Source organism: Nicotiana tomentosiformis, chromosome 6 (assembly GCF_000390325.3).
Source record: "Nicotiana tomentosiformis chromosome 6, ASM39032v3, whole genome shotgun sequence".
Taxonomy (NCBI): domain Eukaryota; kingdom Viridiplantae; phylum Streptophyta; class Magnoliopsida; order Solanales; family Solanaceae; genus Nicotiana; species Nicotiana tomentosiformis.
Window position 1 is genome coordinate 35,732,580 of NC_090817.1, and position 17,489 is coordinate 35,750,068.

The 17,489-nt window shown below is 36.5% G+C and overlaps 1 long non-coding RNA gene across 1 annotated transcript; it reads right to left on the minus strand.

Moving 5' to 3' along the window:
- Nucleotides 1–10,825: 10,825 nt before the first annotated feature.
- Nucleotides 10,826–15,200, minus strand: LOC117275200 (uncharacterized). The gene is made up of 2 exons (XR_004505351.2): nucleotides 12,377–15,200; nucleotides 10,826–11,172 (listed from the first exon to the last, which is right to left on the minus strand). It is a non-coding gene; the product is annotated as an uncharacterized lncRNA (long non-coding RNA).
- Between the last annotated feature and the right edge of the window lie 2,289 nt (nucleotides 15,201–17,489).

The following is a 17,489-nucleotide window of genomic DNA, read 5'->3' on the forward strand; positions in this document are numbered from 1 at the left end:
GTTTAATTAATTTATTTATGTTCTTAGTTATTTTATATTATTGGATTAAATTAATTTACGTATCTATAAACCACGTTACAAATCAAACTGTACTATTTTACGGATAAATAGTTGGCACCCACCGTTGGACATATATAATTGTGTTATTACTTTGATCCATTCATCTGTTACTAATGCATTTTGACGCTTTTTCTTTAGTAAAAGTATCAGATACGGCAGCTAATGATGTGAACAACTCATTACATTTTGGAACAAACAATGAGCGTGAGGATATGTTCCAACGTGATGGTTCAACCAATGAAACTCACAATGAAGGAGATGAGACAACTCAGATTTGCGAAGAATGAAATCCTTAGTATGTGAGAAGTCCAATTCCTGATGATATGAATGATGAACATGTTGTTGAAACGGTCAAAGTCGTGAGAGCACAAAAAAGGGAAATCATGAACCATCTCTCAAGAAAATACCGGGTAATGACGGAGTTGAAGCAAGCACTTTCAGTTGCTTCTAATAACTCCAATGGAGGAGTTCGAGTCCCTCCCAGTATGCCTGCAAATAAAACAATGCAAAGAACTAGAAACATTGCTTCAAGGGAGGAATTTGGATTTAATGAAAATAAAGCAGGTGGTGCAGGTAGTGGATCCAGGAACGACAACAACACTGATGACCCTTTTAAAACTGAGTTCATGAGGGAAATGAATGATCGGATATATCTAAATGATAAATAATTCCAATGCTCGGATGGATCAGATCCCGGGAGCACCACCCGTATTGAAGGGGTCATATTCAAAGAAATATACGCAATTATCGTTCAAACCAAGTGCGGTCCCGGAATTAATTCCGAAGAGATTCAAGATGCTCAATATTCCAAAGTATGACAGAACTTCGGATCCACAAGAGCATATCACAACTTACACTGCAGCTGTAAAGGGGAATAATTTAGCACCACATGAAATAGAATATATCCTACTAAAAATATTCGGTGAAACCCTAACAAAGGGTGCTCTAACATGGTACTTTCTTTTACTTGAGCATTCAATTGATTCTTTTGAAATGATTGTAGATTCCTTTATTAAAGCTCATGTCGGGGCGAGGAAAGTCCAAGCTAGGAAAGCTGGCGTATTTAGAATCACTCAAAGAAAATCTGAATTGTTGCGAGAATTCGTCATCCATTTTCAAACATAGAGGATGCTGCTACCAGTGGTACCAGATGAGTGGGTAGCTGAAGCATTCACCAAGGGTGTTAATCCTTTAAGTTCTGATGCCTCTAGGAAATTGAAGGAAAGCTTGTTGTAGTTTCAGGTAACCACATAGGTAAACGTCCATAATCTTTATGAATCAAAAATTAGAATCGAAGATAATTAATTTAGTTTTTCGGTGTCTCCCAAAGGATGCAATCATGATTGGAATCAGAAAAAGATCAAAATTAATTTCGATGCAGACCAGAGATCTTCCAGGAGTCATTTTCAGCCTTACGAAAGGACTGATGGGCGTGGAAATAAAGGTTTTCAGTCATCAGACAGGTTTGTATCGGATAGAAGGGCGGATCGTGGTCGACGTAGCAGATCTTTACAAGAGAAGGAACCATTGGGGTCCCGGGATTCAACATACCCCAGTTATTTGATTACAACTTCAATAGCATCTAGGTAGAACTGGTTTCATCTATGAGAAACATCAAAAGGCTAGATTTCCGAAATTAATTCGGTCAAATCTTAGTCAAAGGGATCCTAATCTATGGTGTAAATTCCACGGAACGCATGGTCACAAGACTAGGGACTATCGACATCTTCGGGAAGAGGTTGTAGTGTTATTGAAGAATGGTCATCTTAGAGAATTTTTTAAGTGACCGGGACAAGAACAATTATGGGAGAATCGAGATGATATCAAACCAGCCAAACTGTGTGCAGGGTCACCTCGTCTAATGATTGACGTGCATTTTTGTGGAGTTGAAGTAAATAGGGTGACGTTTTCAGCTGCGAAGAAAATAAGGATTTCAGCAACTCATGGCAGGAGAGTCAGAGAAGCATCAGAAGATGATGAAATTACCTTCTCGGAAAAAGATGTTGATGGCCTTATTTTACCTCACAATGATGCTCTGCTAATATCACTTAACGCTTTAGATTTTAAAATTAAACTTGTGTTGGTTGATCCAGGTAGTTCTGTAACACCCCGAAAAAATTCGAAATACCTAAGCGCTATAAAGAAAGTTGATATGCGCTAATTATATTATTTTGTATGCAGACGAGGGCTATTAATATAATGGATATCAATTTGATATGATAATAAGTGTACGAGGCATATTATAAGTGATATGGGGTCTATGGAGAGCCCTAAGCCCAAGTCAAGTTGGAAATTTCATGATAGACTAAAGTTTCAAATGGGTACGCACAAAACTAAATTTTGGACGAGCATATCAAAATATATAAGGATTTATGTGATAGATGACCTATAAAATCAAAGGTCTTCGAGTCTAGTTTTTACCGCTTCAAACCGTTCGTCATTTGTACACTCTTACAAGAAGTTATGACCAAACTACCAAAGGCTGAAAAAATATAATTTTGCGGTCAGATGTGCGACCGCAGAATCATTATGCGATCACGAAACTGCTTCTGCAGCCGCAAAACTGATCGCAGAATGGACCAGTACAGCCCAATATTTGGCACCGATTTTGTGGTGCATTGTGCGACTCGCATAGCCATTCTGCGGTCCATTATGTGACCGCAGATCTGATTTTGGAGGGTTAATTTTTTTATTTTCATAACCCGATCCCATTTTGATAAATAGGTTTTGGGGCTTATTTTGGGGAAATCATTTGAGGTGTTTTAGAGAGAAGTGAGAGTGTTCTAGAGAGGGAAAGTAGATAACGTGTTTTGTTCATCAAGATCTTGCCCAAGCTTTGAAATTTAACAAGAAAATCTCACAAGATCTTTATCTAAGAGGTAAGATTCAAATTCCTAGTCTTCAATTTCGAGTTTGGGGGTAAAAAATGGGTGATTGGGAGTATGATTCTTGGGTGTAAGAGTATTATTTATACATGCTTGTACTAATAAGGTTTGTGAGAAGATTGTTGAGCTCAAATGGGTAAAGATTGGGTGGTAGAATAAAGGAAATCTTGTAGAAGAACCTTGTAGCCAAATTTGCATACCTAGTATTTGATAAAATGCTCAAATGAGCTGAAACCATGAATATCATCTTAATTATGGTTCAATTTTGTTATGTCTCAAAATAGATTGGGATTGCTAGAATTTCCGAAATATTGTAGTAATTTAAGGAAAGCTCAAAGCGAGGTATATTGACTAAACTTCTTTCATAGAATTGAATTCCATGATGCTCTTGTAAATCCCGAGTTATTCTTTATAAATCAATTATTCCGAATAAGCTTGGTGTTGAAAGGTATATATTCAAAATATATTTCGGATGCTCTTATCACATGATGTTATCCTTCGGGAATGTGTTCAAAGCATGAGTTGGATATAAAAATGTTATGACTCCAAGTAGTGTTTCAAGTGAAGGCTATTATGCCAAATTGTGTAAGAAGTCTCAATGTGCCTAAAACTCTTAATTGCTCATAGATGTACTAAAAGTCATGATTAGAGATTCTTTATTGTCGATAATCTATAAAGATTCTTAAAAGTGAAAATAGTGAGTTGGGGATATAAAGTGTAGACATCGTGCCAATGATGAAAGTTATGATTGTGGCCAATAGCGCCAATGAAATGAAATGATGTGTGAAATATTATGAAATGAGAATTATGAGGTATTGTATGTCCTAATTGTTTCGACTATAGTTGTATGCTTCTGAAATAATGTATGTAAATGACTTCGATGTTAAGTCCTCAAGAATCATGAACTTAGCTAATGACCTCAAGATATCAAGTGAGTGAATAACGAGATGAAAGGAAGATGTCATATGCTAAAATGATGATGAACCTTAAGAAAAGAAATTGGGCTCATGTGCCATTGAAATTGACTTATTGATTCACCATGCATGTGCTAATGTAATGAGATATGTTTCTCCATGATGAGCATGAACATGAAGTGTTCCAATGATCCGAGAACTTACGACCTTAATGTAATGTTAATCATGTCGCTTTGAGTTTATATATGGTTATGTGTATAATGATGAACCCTATGGACGGGCTATGAAACGCATATTTGTATAATATGTGAATCCTATGGATGAGCTATGAAATGCATATGTGTATAATATAATATGAATGAACACTGTGAACGGTCTATGAAACGCACAAGTGTATTGTGTAAGTAAACACTGTGAACGGTCTCTGAAACGCACAGGTGTAATATGCAAGTAAACAACTGTGAATGGTCTATGAAACGCACATGTGTAATATGTAAGTAAACACTGTGAACGGTCTATGAAACACACAAGTGTATTATGTAAGTAAACACTGTGAACGGTTTGTGAAACGCACAAGTGTATTGTGTAAGTAAACACTATGAACGGTCTATGAAACGCACAAGTGTATTGTGTAAGTAAACACTGTGAACGGTTTATGAAACACACAAGTGTATTGTGTAAGTAAACACTGTGAACGGTCTATGAAACGCACAGGTGTATTGTGTAAGTAAATACTGTGAATGGTCTATGAAACGCATAGGTGTATTGTGTAAACACTGTGAATGGTCTATGAAACGCACATGTGTATTGTATGATATTTTTGAATCCTATGAACGGTCTATGAAACGCATAGGTGTATTATGTATGAAATCCTATGAGTGGTCTATGACACTAAGGAAGGTCTATGAAATGTATAGGTGTAAGATAATAGAGGGATTTGGATTGTCTAGTGAGACGCATTGTTAACGCAGACATTATTTGCCATTTTTATTGGCCTTGTTTGAACATATTGTTTCAATTACTTTATATTATGTATTTCACGCATAGTTCATATGGCTCAGTTAATCCTAAACGAAATTTAAAATGATGTAAGCATAACGAGACTTGAAATGTGAATTTATGGGATATTTCGTAGTTCTTGATGTACTTCATATGACTCTTATTTGAATTACCATGATTTCATATGTTGTTATGTTTGCCTTACATGCGAGTACTATTCCATATGTACTCGCGTATCTTTTGTCGGGGGCGTTGCATCTTTTAATGGATGCAGGTGTACTTCTACAGGATGATATGGATCTTTGGTAGGGATCTTTTGCGGAGCAGATTATGGTGAGCCCGCTACAATTCCAGTGGGCATTCGAGTCTAGTTAGTTTTATGTACTTAGGTTTCTATTGTCATAGAAGCTCCATGTACATTGTGGGTCATGTACTTAAGTTTTGAGTTTCTTCATGTAATTATGTTCACAGATGTTTATGAAGCTATGTACCCATCACGATAGAAAAAGAAAATAAAAAAATATTATGGGCTATTTAGCCAAATGCATTCAATATGAAAGTCATGATCTAATTATGTTTTGATAAATCACGCATGAGTTATGATGAGAGGTTGATGTAACGTAGGCTTGCTCGAGTGGGTTCACTCGGTTGAGCACCGGTCGCGCTCCTCGAGTTCGGAGCATGACAAACTTGGTATCAGAGCATGGTTTAGGAGTCCTAAGGTGTCATGGAGTTGTGTCAGTAGAGTCCCTCTTATCGGTATGTTGCTGACCACACTTATAATAGGGAGGCTACAACGATCTTTAGGAAATGTTTCTCTTCTTCTATCCTCGATCGTGTGTTAAGATTCCAAGTTAGTCTCAGAGTTCCCTTGTTAATACCAAGGAATATTGCACATCGTGCTACGAAATGAGAAAGGCCTAAGGATTAAAGGAATGACGCACATGATAGGTATAATATGTGAGGTGCCTAATTGTCCTCGTAATGGAGGAAGGAAAAGTCAAGGATACGACCAAGGCAAGAAAGGTCATACAGTTAGCCTCAAGATTCACAGTTGTTGATTTCATGTATATGGTGCAATGTGGTGTTATCTATATGTTGTTTAGGATTGATTTCTAGGATTCTCTAACAGGTGGATAGGCCAAGTTACAGGGAAAACTCTGCCGAAATTTTTAAGAATTTGTAAAGATAGCCAAATTTTAAGGGCTATAAGTAAGTTGGAATTTTGGAAAGGAAGCATAAGACCCATGTAGTCATAAGTGCCTATGCATAATGGTTGGAGATAAAAGGATGGTAACTCTATTATTAGAAGTGACTTTTAAAACATTCGAGGACGAATGTTCTTAAGTGGGGGAGAATATAACACCCCGGAAAATTTTGAAGTACTTAAGCGCTATAAAGAAAGTTGATGTGCGCTAATTATATTATTTTATGTGTAGATGAGAGCTATTAATATAATGGATATCAATTTGATATGATAATAAGTGTATGAGGCATATTATAAGTGATGTGGGGTCTAAGGAGTAAGTCCAAGTCAAGTTGGAAATTTCATGATAGACTAAAGTTTCAAATGGGTACGCACAAGACCAAACTTTGGATGCGCATATCTAAATATATATATAATGAGTTATTGATGTATAACCTATCAAATTAAAGATCTTTGAGTCTAGTTTCTACCTCGTCAAACCGTTCGTCGTTTGGACACTCCTACAAGAAGTTATGACCAAATTACCAAAGGCTGAAAAAATGTGATTCTGCAGTCAGATGTGCGACCGCAGAATCATTATGCGATCGCGAAACTGCTTCTGCAGCCGCAAAACTGATCGCAGAATGGACTAGTACAGCCCAATATTTGGCATCGATTTTGTGGTGCATTGTGCGACTCGCATAACCATTCTGCGGTCCATTATGTGACCGCAGATCTGATTTTGGAGGGTTAATTTTTCTATTTTCATAACCCGACCCCATTTTGATAAATAGGTTTTGGGGCTTATTTTGGGGAAATCGTTTGAGGTTTTTTAGAGAGAAATGAGAGTGTTCTAGAGAGAGAAATTAGATGAAGTATTTTGTTCATCAAAATCTTGCCCAAGCTTTGAAATCCAACAAGGAAATCTTACAAGATCTTCGTCTAAGAGGTAAGATTCAAACCCCTAGTCTTCAATTTCGAGTTTGGGGTAAAAGATGGGTAATTGGGAGTATGATTCTTGGGTGTAAGAGTATTATTTATACATGCTTGTACTAATAAGGTTTGTGGAAAGATTGTTGAGCTCAAATGGGTAAAGATTGAGTGGTAGAATGAAGGAAATCTTGTAGAAGAACCTTATACCCAAACTTGCACACCTAGTGTTTGATAAAATGCTCAAATGAGCTGAAACCATGAATATCTTCCTAATTATGGTTCAATTTTGTTATGTCTCAAAATCGATTGGGATTGTTAGAATTTTCGGAATGTTGTAGTAATTTAAGAAAAGCTCAAAGCGAGGTATGTTGGCTAAACTTCTTTCATAGAAATGAATTCCATGATGCTCGTGTAAGTCCCGAGATATTCTTTATAAATTAATTATTCTGAATAAGTTTTGTGTTGAAAGGTATATATTCAAAATGTATTTTGGATACTCTTATCATATGATGTTATACTTCGGGAATGTGTTCAAAGCATGAGTTGGATATAAAAATGTTATGACTCCAAGTAGTATTTCAAGTGAAGGCTATTATGCCAAATTGTGTAAGAAGTTTCAATGTGCCTAAGACTCTTAATTGCTCATAGGTGTACTAAAAGTCGTGATTAGAGATTCTTTGTTGTCGATAATCTATAAAGATACTTGAAAGTGAAAGTAGTGAGTTGGGAATATAAAGTGTAGACACCGTGCCAATGATGAAAGTTATGATTGTGGCCAATAGCGCCAATGAAATGAAATGATGTGTGAAATATTATGAAATGAGAATTATGAGGTGTTGTATGTCCTAATTGTTTCGACTATAGTTGTATGCTTCTAAAATAATGTATGTAAATGACTTCGATGTTAAGTCCTCAAGAATCATGAACTTAGCTAATGACCTCAAGATGTCAAGTGAGTGAATAACGAGATGAAAGGGAGATGTCCTATGCTAAAATGATGATGAACCTTAAGAAAAGAAATTGGGCTCATGTGCCATTAAAATTGACTTATTGATTCACCATGCATGTGCTAATGTAATGAGCTATGTTTCTCCATGATGAGCACGAACATGAAGTGTCCAATGATTCGGGAACTTACGACCTTAATGTGATGTTAATCATGTTGCTTTGAGTTTATATATGGTTATGTGCATAATGATGAACTCTATGGACAGGCTATGAAACGTATAGGTGTATAATATGTGAATCCTATGGATGTGCTATGAAATGCATAGGTGTATAATATAATATGAATGAACACTGTGAACGGTCTATGAAATACACAAGTGTATTGTGTAAGTAAACACTGTGAACGACCTATGAAACGCACTGGTGTAATATGCAAGTAAACACTGTGAACGGTCTATGAAACGCACATGTGTAATATGTAAGTAAACACTGTGAACGGTCTATGAAAAGCACAGGCGTAATATATAAGTAAACAATGTGAATGGTCTATGAAACGCACATCTGTAATATGTAAGTAAACACTGTGAACGGTCTATGAAACGCACAAGTGTATTATGTAAGTAAACACTGTGAATGGTCTATGAAACGCACAAGTGTATTGTGTAAGTAAATACTATGAACGGTCTATGAAACGCACAGGTATAATATGCAAGTAAACACTGTGAACGGTCTATGAAATGTACAAGTGTATTATGTAAGTAAACACTGTGAATGGTCTATGAAATGCACATGTGTAATATGCAAGTAAACACTGTGAACAGTCTCCGAAACGCACAGGTGTAATATGCAAGTAAACATTGTGAATGATCTATGAAACGCACATGTGTAATATGTAAATAAATACTGTGAATGGTCTATGAAACGCACAAGTATATTATGTAAGTAAACACTGTGAACGATCTGTGAAACGCACAAGTGTATTGTGTAAGTAAACACTATGAACGGTCTATGAAACGTACAAGTGTATTGTGTAAGTAAACACTGTGAACGGTCTATGAAACGCACAAGTGTATTATGTAAGTAAACACTGTGAACGGTCTATGAAACGCACATGTGTATTATGTAAGTAAACACTGTGAACGGTCTATGAAACGCACAGGTGTATTGTGTAAGTAAATACTGTGAACGGTCTATGAAACACACAGGTATATTGTGTAAACACTGTGAACGGTCTATGAAATGCACACGTGTATTGTATGGTATATGTGAATCCTATGAATGGTCTATGAAACACATAGGTGTATTGTGTATGAAATTCTATGAACGGTCTACGAGACGCATAGGTGTATTGTCTATGGAATCCTATGAACGGTTTATGAAAGACATAAGTCTTTAATATGACATGTGAACACTAAGGACGGTTTATGAAATGTATAGGTGTAAGATAAGAGAGGGATTTGGACGGTCTAGTAAGACGCATTGTTAACACAGACATTATGTGCCATTTTCATTGGCCTTGTTTGAACATGTTGTTTCAATTACTTTATATTATGTATTCCACGCATAGTTCATATGGCTCAGTTAATCCTAAACAAAATTTAAAATGATGTAAGCATAACGAGACTTGGAATGTGAATCTATGGGATATTTCGTAGTCCTTGATGTACTTCATATGACTCTTATTTGAATTACCATGATTTCATATGTTGTTCTGTTTGCCTTACATGCGAGTACTATTCCATATGTACTCGCATCTCTTTTGTCGGGGGCGTTGCATCTTTTAATGGATGCAGGTGTACTTCTACAGGATGATATGGATCTTTGGTAGGGATCGTTTGCACATCAGATTATGGTGAGCCCGCTACAATTCCAGTGGCCATTCGAGTCTAGTTGGTTTTATGTACTTAGGTATCTATTGTCATAGAAGCTCCATGTACATTGTGGGTCATGTACTTATGTTTTGAGTTTTGTCATGTAATTATCTTCACAGATATTTATGAAGCTATGTACCCATCACGAGAGAAAAAGAAAATAAAATAAAATAAAAAAATATTATGGGCCATTGAGCCAAATATATTCAATATGAAAGTCATGATCTAATTAAGTTTTGATAAATCACGCATGAGTTATGATAAGAGGTTGATGTAATGTAGGCTTGCTCGACTAGGTTCACTCGGTAGAGCGTCGGTCGCATCCTCGAGTTCGGGGCGTGACAAGTTCAACCAACATCATCCAGTTGAGAGTTCTGGAACAAGCAAAGCTAATCGGAAGTATAGTTCCAGCAACAAAGCTTCTGGCCGGGTTCAACCTAATAAGTGTAATAACTCGAAGGGAGATTTTACTACATACACATGTCGAATGCGTAACGAAGATCACTTTGTTTGAGGTGGTAGATGGCGATATGGGATACAACGTGATCCTTGGCAGGCCTTGGAATCATGAAATGAAGGTTGTACCATCAACTTATCATCAGTTGTTAAAGTTCCCAACATCAGAGGGGTTCAAGCAAATCAGAGGTGATCAACATGCAGGAAGGGAAATGAATTCAGTAACTCTATCCAACAACAAGGCGGAAGGGACGAGCAAATAGCAACTAAGGGAATTAGTGTCCTCTTTCTTTCCGGTTAAAGGTGATGGGGAAGATGAGTCATTAGTGTTTTATAAGGTGCCTAGATATTTTCATGTACCGGAGGAAGTAAATGCTACAAAGTCGACCGCAGAGGAACTGGAACAAAGTAGTAGATGGCGATATGGGATACAACGTGATCCTTTGCAGGCCTTGGAATCATGAAATGAAGGTTGTACCTGTCACGCCTCATCCTCGAGAGGCGCAACCGGTGCTCAACAGTGAACCCGATCGAGCAAGCCTGTCAGATAGTTTCTACCCAACTCACCCATGATCAAGAAAAGACGTGATATCATTAATTAAACAGTAGGAAGTTCATACATACAACATTAAACCGTTTCATTAGTTACTACACTATTAAATCTCAAAATACACAACATAACTTGTTTGACTTTTCTAACACCCATGTACAACCTGCATAGTGCCTACGGAGCCTCTAAAAGATAGAAAAGAGTCTATGATAGTGCCGGCGACAAGGCCCCTGCTATACCTTGAGACATGATAATAATATGAACAAAAGATATAATAAGTGACCCCGGGATGAAGTGAGGCTGCTTACCAAGTCTGCTGGGAAGAGGATGCGCCACTAACGCTGATCAACACTGCTTGCTATATAACCGCCTGCATCCATTTAAAGATGAAGCACCCCCGGCAAAAGGGACGTTAGTAGCGTCGAATAGCACTAGTATGTAAAGCTAAACACCATCTCAATAGAATGAATAATAATACAAGGGGGAAACGGTCAAGAATTCAATAGGAGCTTCAAGTTAAGGACCACATAAATTTCCACGTAAAGTTTCATGTTATTAGGTTGGGTGATCTTTAGAGCCGATATACCATAATTCACAATGCCACCGTACTCTTACACGGAGTCCGATCACGACCCGATCGTCTAGGTTGTCTCACTTGAGACATCAACCATAACCACAATTTCATCATAATTTCCAGCACAGTACCGCCATGTGTGCGGCATGGCATCTGATCATGGACCGATCGGCTAGGCCGTCTCACCCGAGACATTACCTTTTCAGTCACTCATCTCATATCATACTTCTTTCATATACTTTCAATTTATTGGCACTAGTGGCCAAAATTTTAAAGTCATTCTTGGCACATGGCCGTATTTTATAATTCCAGTTCCCTTTTCCATACTCAAACATTAATATCATTATCAACAACAATAAGGCTTTCCATTCAATACATTAAGTTCACATAAGAGCAATTTGGAATCTTAGGCACATAGAAATTTTTCATACAATTTGGCATAACAACCTTTATTTCGATCTTGACTTGAAGTCTTAACATTCCTAACACATATTTCACATTTTGAACACATCCTCAAATGGCAAGATGACATGATGAAGCATTTAGAATAAATATTGACATACATCCTTCAACACAAACACATTAGGAATAGCCAATTCAATAATGATCAAGGACTTACACCAATCTTATGAACACCGTGGGATTCGATTCTAAGAAGAAGGGGGGTTTAGCCAACATACTTCAATTGAGCTTCTCAAACTCTAAAATAATCCGGAATTCTTAGCAACTTTAATCTATTTTAGAAATATAACAAGTTGAACCAAAAGTAGGAAGATGATCATGGTTCTAGCTAATTTGAGCATTTTATCAAACACTAGGTGTGCATTAAGGTTTCAAGGTCCTTTTGTGAAAGGTTCCACCATTTTTAGCTCACAACCTTCCCACATACTTCAAGAATACATGCATGCAAGACAACAACCCCCACACCCAATAATTATCTCTTTAATTATTTTATTTTTTGTAAATTTTCGAAATTGAAAGCTAGGACATAGATTCTTACCTTTAGGATGAAGACTCCCTTGTTAATCCTCAATGATTGAGCAAGAATTGATGGGTACTAGGTTGAAGGTCACTCTCCCACTCTAGGAACTCTCTCTTACTCTAAAAGTATCAGATATATGCTCAAAATGGACCATAACATATCTTTTAACGAAATAGGGTCGGGTTTAAAAACTCCAAAATTGAAGCTCCGGAATAGGTTCTGCGGTCGCATATACGTCCACATAATGGTTATGCGGTCCGCAAAATGACCGCAAAATTGGGGTGCCAAAACTGAAAAATAACTGACCGGGTCTACGGTCACTATGTGGCCTGCAAACCTGTTCTGCGGTCGCATAATGCACCGCGGAACGGTTCTGCGGTGGCATAGTACACCGCAAAACCTCCCTCCGAAAAATCCCAAGACGGTATATGATATAAGAGTATGGCCCGCGAAACGGTTATACGGTCGCATAATGGCCGTGAAATTGACATAAAAAATTCCCCAGAAAACTGCCCCACTCTGCGACCAGTCTGCGGTCCGCAGAAATGCCTACTTCTGCTAACATTTTTCTTCAACTCTTCAGCGCACTGTTCAATCCAAAAAGTCCAAACCGTGGCTCGCAAGCTCACCGCAAAAAATTTCTACTATTATTAACCTCTACGTCTGCTCCGGCATCACGGAAACCCCGATTTTTAGAAAAAGTTTTACGGGGCCTTACAGTACTATCAACTTATCATCAGTTGTTTAAGTTCCCAACATCGGAGGGGATCAATCAAATCAGAGTGATCAACCTGCAGCAACGGAAATGAATTCAGTAACTCTATCCAATAGCAAGGCGGAAGGGATGAGCAAATAGCAACTAAGGGAATCAGTGTCCTCTTTCTTTCCGGTTGAAGGTGATGGGGAAGAGGAGTCATCACGTTTTTATCAGGTGCCTAGATATTTTCATGTACCAGAGGAAGAAAATACTACAAAGTCGACTGCAGAGGAACTGGAACAAATTGCTTTGTTGGCAAAGTTCCCGGATAAAAAGGTTTACGTGGTAACAGGATTAAATCCTGAACTCAAGCTTAAAATTATTGAGTTTTTAAAAGCTAACTTTTATTACTTTACATGGTCTCATTCTAACATGACAGGTATTTCACTAGATGTGGATGCCCATAAGTTAAGTTTGGACCCCAAATTTTCTCCGGTAAAGCAAAAAAAACAATTGATAGCCGAGGTCAGGGACACGTTTGTTAAAGAGGAGGTAACCCGATTATTAATTATAGGTTCAATTCGAGAGGTGAATTATCCTGATTGGCTAGCTAACATAGTGATTGGTCCTAAAAAGAAAAATAAATTTAGAATACATGTAGATTATAAAGATTTAAATAAGGCATGCCCTAAAGATTCTTTCATGTTGCCGAACATTGACCAAATGATCGATGCTACGGTCGGGCATGAATTGATGAGTTTTTTTTATGCGTATTCCGGGTATAATCAAATTAAGATGCACCCGGAGGATCAAGAAAAAACTTCGTTCATCACAAATTTTGGCACTTATTGCTATAATGTGATGCCTTTCAGGCTTTAGAATGCCGGAGTCACTTATCAGAGGTTCGTTAATAAAATATTCGAACGTCAAATTGATAAAAATATGGAAGTTTATATTAATGATATATTGGTTAAGTCTCTTAGTGCAGGAAGTCATTTGACTTATTTAAAAGAGACAATCGATATTTTGAGTGAATACAACATGAAGCTCAACCCGAAAATATACTTCTTTGGATTTGGGTCCGGAACATTTCTTGGCTTTTTGGTTTCTCAAAGAGGAATCGAAGTAAATCCCCACAAGATAATTAAAGGCCATAAGAGATATCCCTGACCAATTGACAAGTGTGAAGGAAGTGAAAAGGTTGACCGGTAGGTTGGCAGCCCTTGGTTTGGTTTACTTTTAAGAAATAATTGACTGAACCGAACCATGTACACCCCTAGTTAAAGCTATTAAAAAAGTATCCTCAATGCTGGTGACTTTGGCAACTATTTCCAAGTATATAATACTTCAATCAAGTCATGGAACATAAAAGAGGATAGCCTTTTTCAAATAAGAAACTTGCCTTATCAATATGCATGGACTTCAGAAGGAGGACAACACCATCAACTAAAGGGTTAGATAAACAGAAACAGGAGCAGTACCATTGATTTTCTCCGTCCTTCATTGTGACAATCACCAACGAAAAGAGGATTTTGCTGACAATCTGACTTTAAACTATCTGTAGTTTTATCCTCTTCTTGCTTGTTTCGCAAAGAAGCATCTATACCGTATGCTAAAGGTCCACTCTTACAAGTCAACTCTTCAGGAGACCCTGGAGTGATGGGTGCATCATTTGGGACTTCATCTTTTCCTATGGCTGACCTCAAAAGATTGCCATTGATCATCGGACTCGATTGCATGTTAGAATCATTCAAGATATCACTAAATAGGCAGTAGGTAGTCCTCTTCTTTATTGGTCGATCTCTATGTGGACTTCTAACCCTGCTCTAGAAAACTACACTTTTCTTAAACGCTTTTCTCGGCTAGTTTAACCCTACATATGCAGGACATGTTTTAACGTTAGTCTGATCGGTGTCACATATAAAAGTAAAATTGAGATGATAATTACACAAACCTGACGCACGTTCCTTGAAAACCACATAAGTTAATAAAGATCATCTTGGATCTGGTACTTCGTGAAATATTGATTATTTATCATTATCAAAAAAGAAAAAGAACCTGAACACTTGAAGTCAAATTAGGCAATGCCTACTTCAAGGTCTTAATGCTTTTTGATAAAAGGATTGCTTTCTCCTTGTCGGCATACATGTTATAAAACTAAATTATTCAAAGTCCAAAAAATAGATGAAATATATAAGTAATAAATAAGAAAATAATGAACTTTCCCATATGCACTTACCTCGAGTTTCTTCAACTTTTTCTTCTGTGATTGGCTTAACGTAAGATAATTCTTTAGTTTAATCTTTTGTGGCGCCTAATAATTAAAAGTTAAAGCATTCATCTCTGAATACATTAAAATATGTAGGGTGTGCATGGTATGGAGAAAAGTATTTTCCAATTTTTCCATGTTTGTTTGGTCAAATATTTTCTTTCTCTAGGAAAATAAGTTCCTTAAAAGTCGAAAATGACTTCCGTGATGGGAGTAAGTGTTGCTCCCAAATGTAAACGCAAGTATTCGTGGTCACATATAAAAGTAAAATTGAGATGATAATTACACAAACCTGACGCACGTTCCTTGAAAACCACATAAGTTAATAAAGATCATCTTGGATCTGGTACTTCGTGAAATATTGATTATTTATCATTATCAAAAAAGAAAAAGAACCTGAACACTTGAAGTCAAATTAGGCAATGCCTACTTCAAGGTCTTAATGCTTTTTGATAAAAGGATTGCTTTCTCCTTGTCGGCATACATGTTATAAAACTAAATTATTCAAAGTCCAAAAAATAGATGAAATATATAAGTAATAAATAAGAAAATAATGAACTTTCCCATATGCACTTACCTCGAGTTTCTTCAACTTTTTCTTCTGTGATTGGCTTAACGTAAGATAATTCTTTAGTTTAATCTTTTGTGGCGCCTAATAATTAAAAGTTAAAGCATTCATCTCTGAATACATTAAAATATGTAGGGTGTGCATGGTATGGAGAAAAGTATTTTCCAATTTTTCCATGTTTGTTTGGTCAAATATTTTCTTTCTCTAGGAAAATAAGTTCCTTAAAAGTCGAAAATGACTTCCGTGATGGGAGTAAGTGTTGCTCCCAAATGCAAACGCAAGTATTCGTGGTCACATATAAAAGTAAAATTGAGATGATAATTACACAAACCTGACGCACGTTCCTTGAAAACCACATAAGTTAATAAAGATCATCTTGGATCTGGTACTTCGTGAAATATTGATTATTTATCATTATCAAAAAAGAAAAAGAACCTGAACACTTGAAGTCAAATTAGGCAATGCCTACTTCAAGGTCTTAATGCTTTTTGATAAAAGGATTGCTTTCTCCTTGTCGGCATACATGTTATAAAACTAAATTATTCAAAGTCCAAAAAATAGATGAAATATATAAGTAATAAATAAGAAAATAATGAACTTTCCCATATGCACTTACCTCGAGTTTCTTCAACTTTTTCTTCTGTGATTGGCTTAACGTAAGATAATTCTTTAGTTTAATCTTTTGTGGCGCCTAATAATTAAAAGTTAAAGCATTCATCTCTGAATACATTAAAATATGTAGGGTGTGCATGGTATGGAGAAAAGTATTTTCCAATTTTTCCATGTTTGTTTGGTCAAATATTTTCTTTCTCTAGGAAAATAAGTTCCTTAAAAGTCGAAAATGACTTCCGTGATGGGAGTAAGTGTTGCTCCCAAATGCAAACGCAAGTATTCGTGGTCACATATAAAAGTAAAATTGAGATGATAATTACACAAACCTGACGCACGTTCCTTGAAAACCACATAAGTTAATAAAGATCATCTTGGATCTGGTACTTCGTGAAATATTGATTATTTATCATTATCAAAAAAGAAAAAGAACCTGAACACTTGAAGTCAAATTAGGCAATGCCTACTTCAAGGTCTTAATGCTTTTTGATAAAAGGATTGCTTTCTCCTTGTCGGCATACATGTTATAAAACTAAATTATTCAAAGTCCAAAAAATAGATGAAATATATAAGTAATAAATAAGAAAATAATGAACTTTCCCATATGCACTTACCTCGAGTTTCTTCAACTTTTTCTTCTGTGATCGGCTTAACGTAAGATAATTCTTTAGTTTAATCTTTTGTGGCGCCTAATAATTAAAAGTTAAAGCATTCATCTCTGAATACATTAAAATATGTAGGGTGTGCATGGTATGGAGAAAAGTATTTTCCAATTTTTCCATGTTTGTTTGGTCAAATATTTTCTTTCTCTAGGAAAATAAGTTCCTTAAAAGTCGAAAATGACTTCCGTGATGGGAGTAAGTGTTGCTCCCAAATGCAAACGCAAGTATTCGTGGTCAACAAGTAATAAAGTGATAAATAGAGTGTCGAACCCACAAAGACTTGTGTTAACTACATACTAACTTCACTAAGATTGTTATTCAGTCGA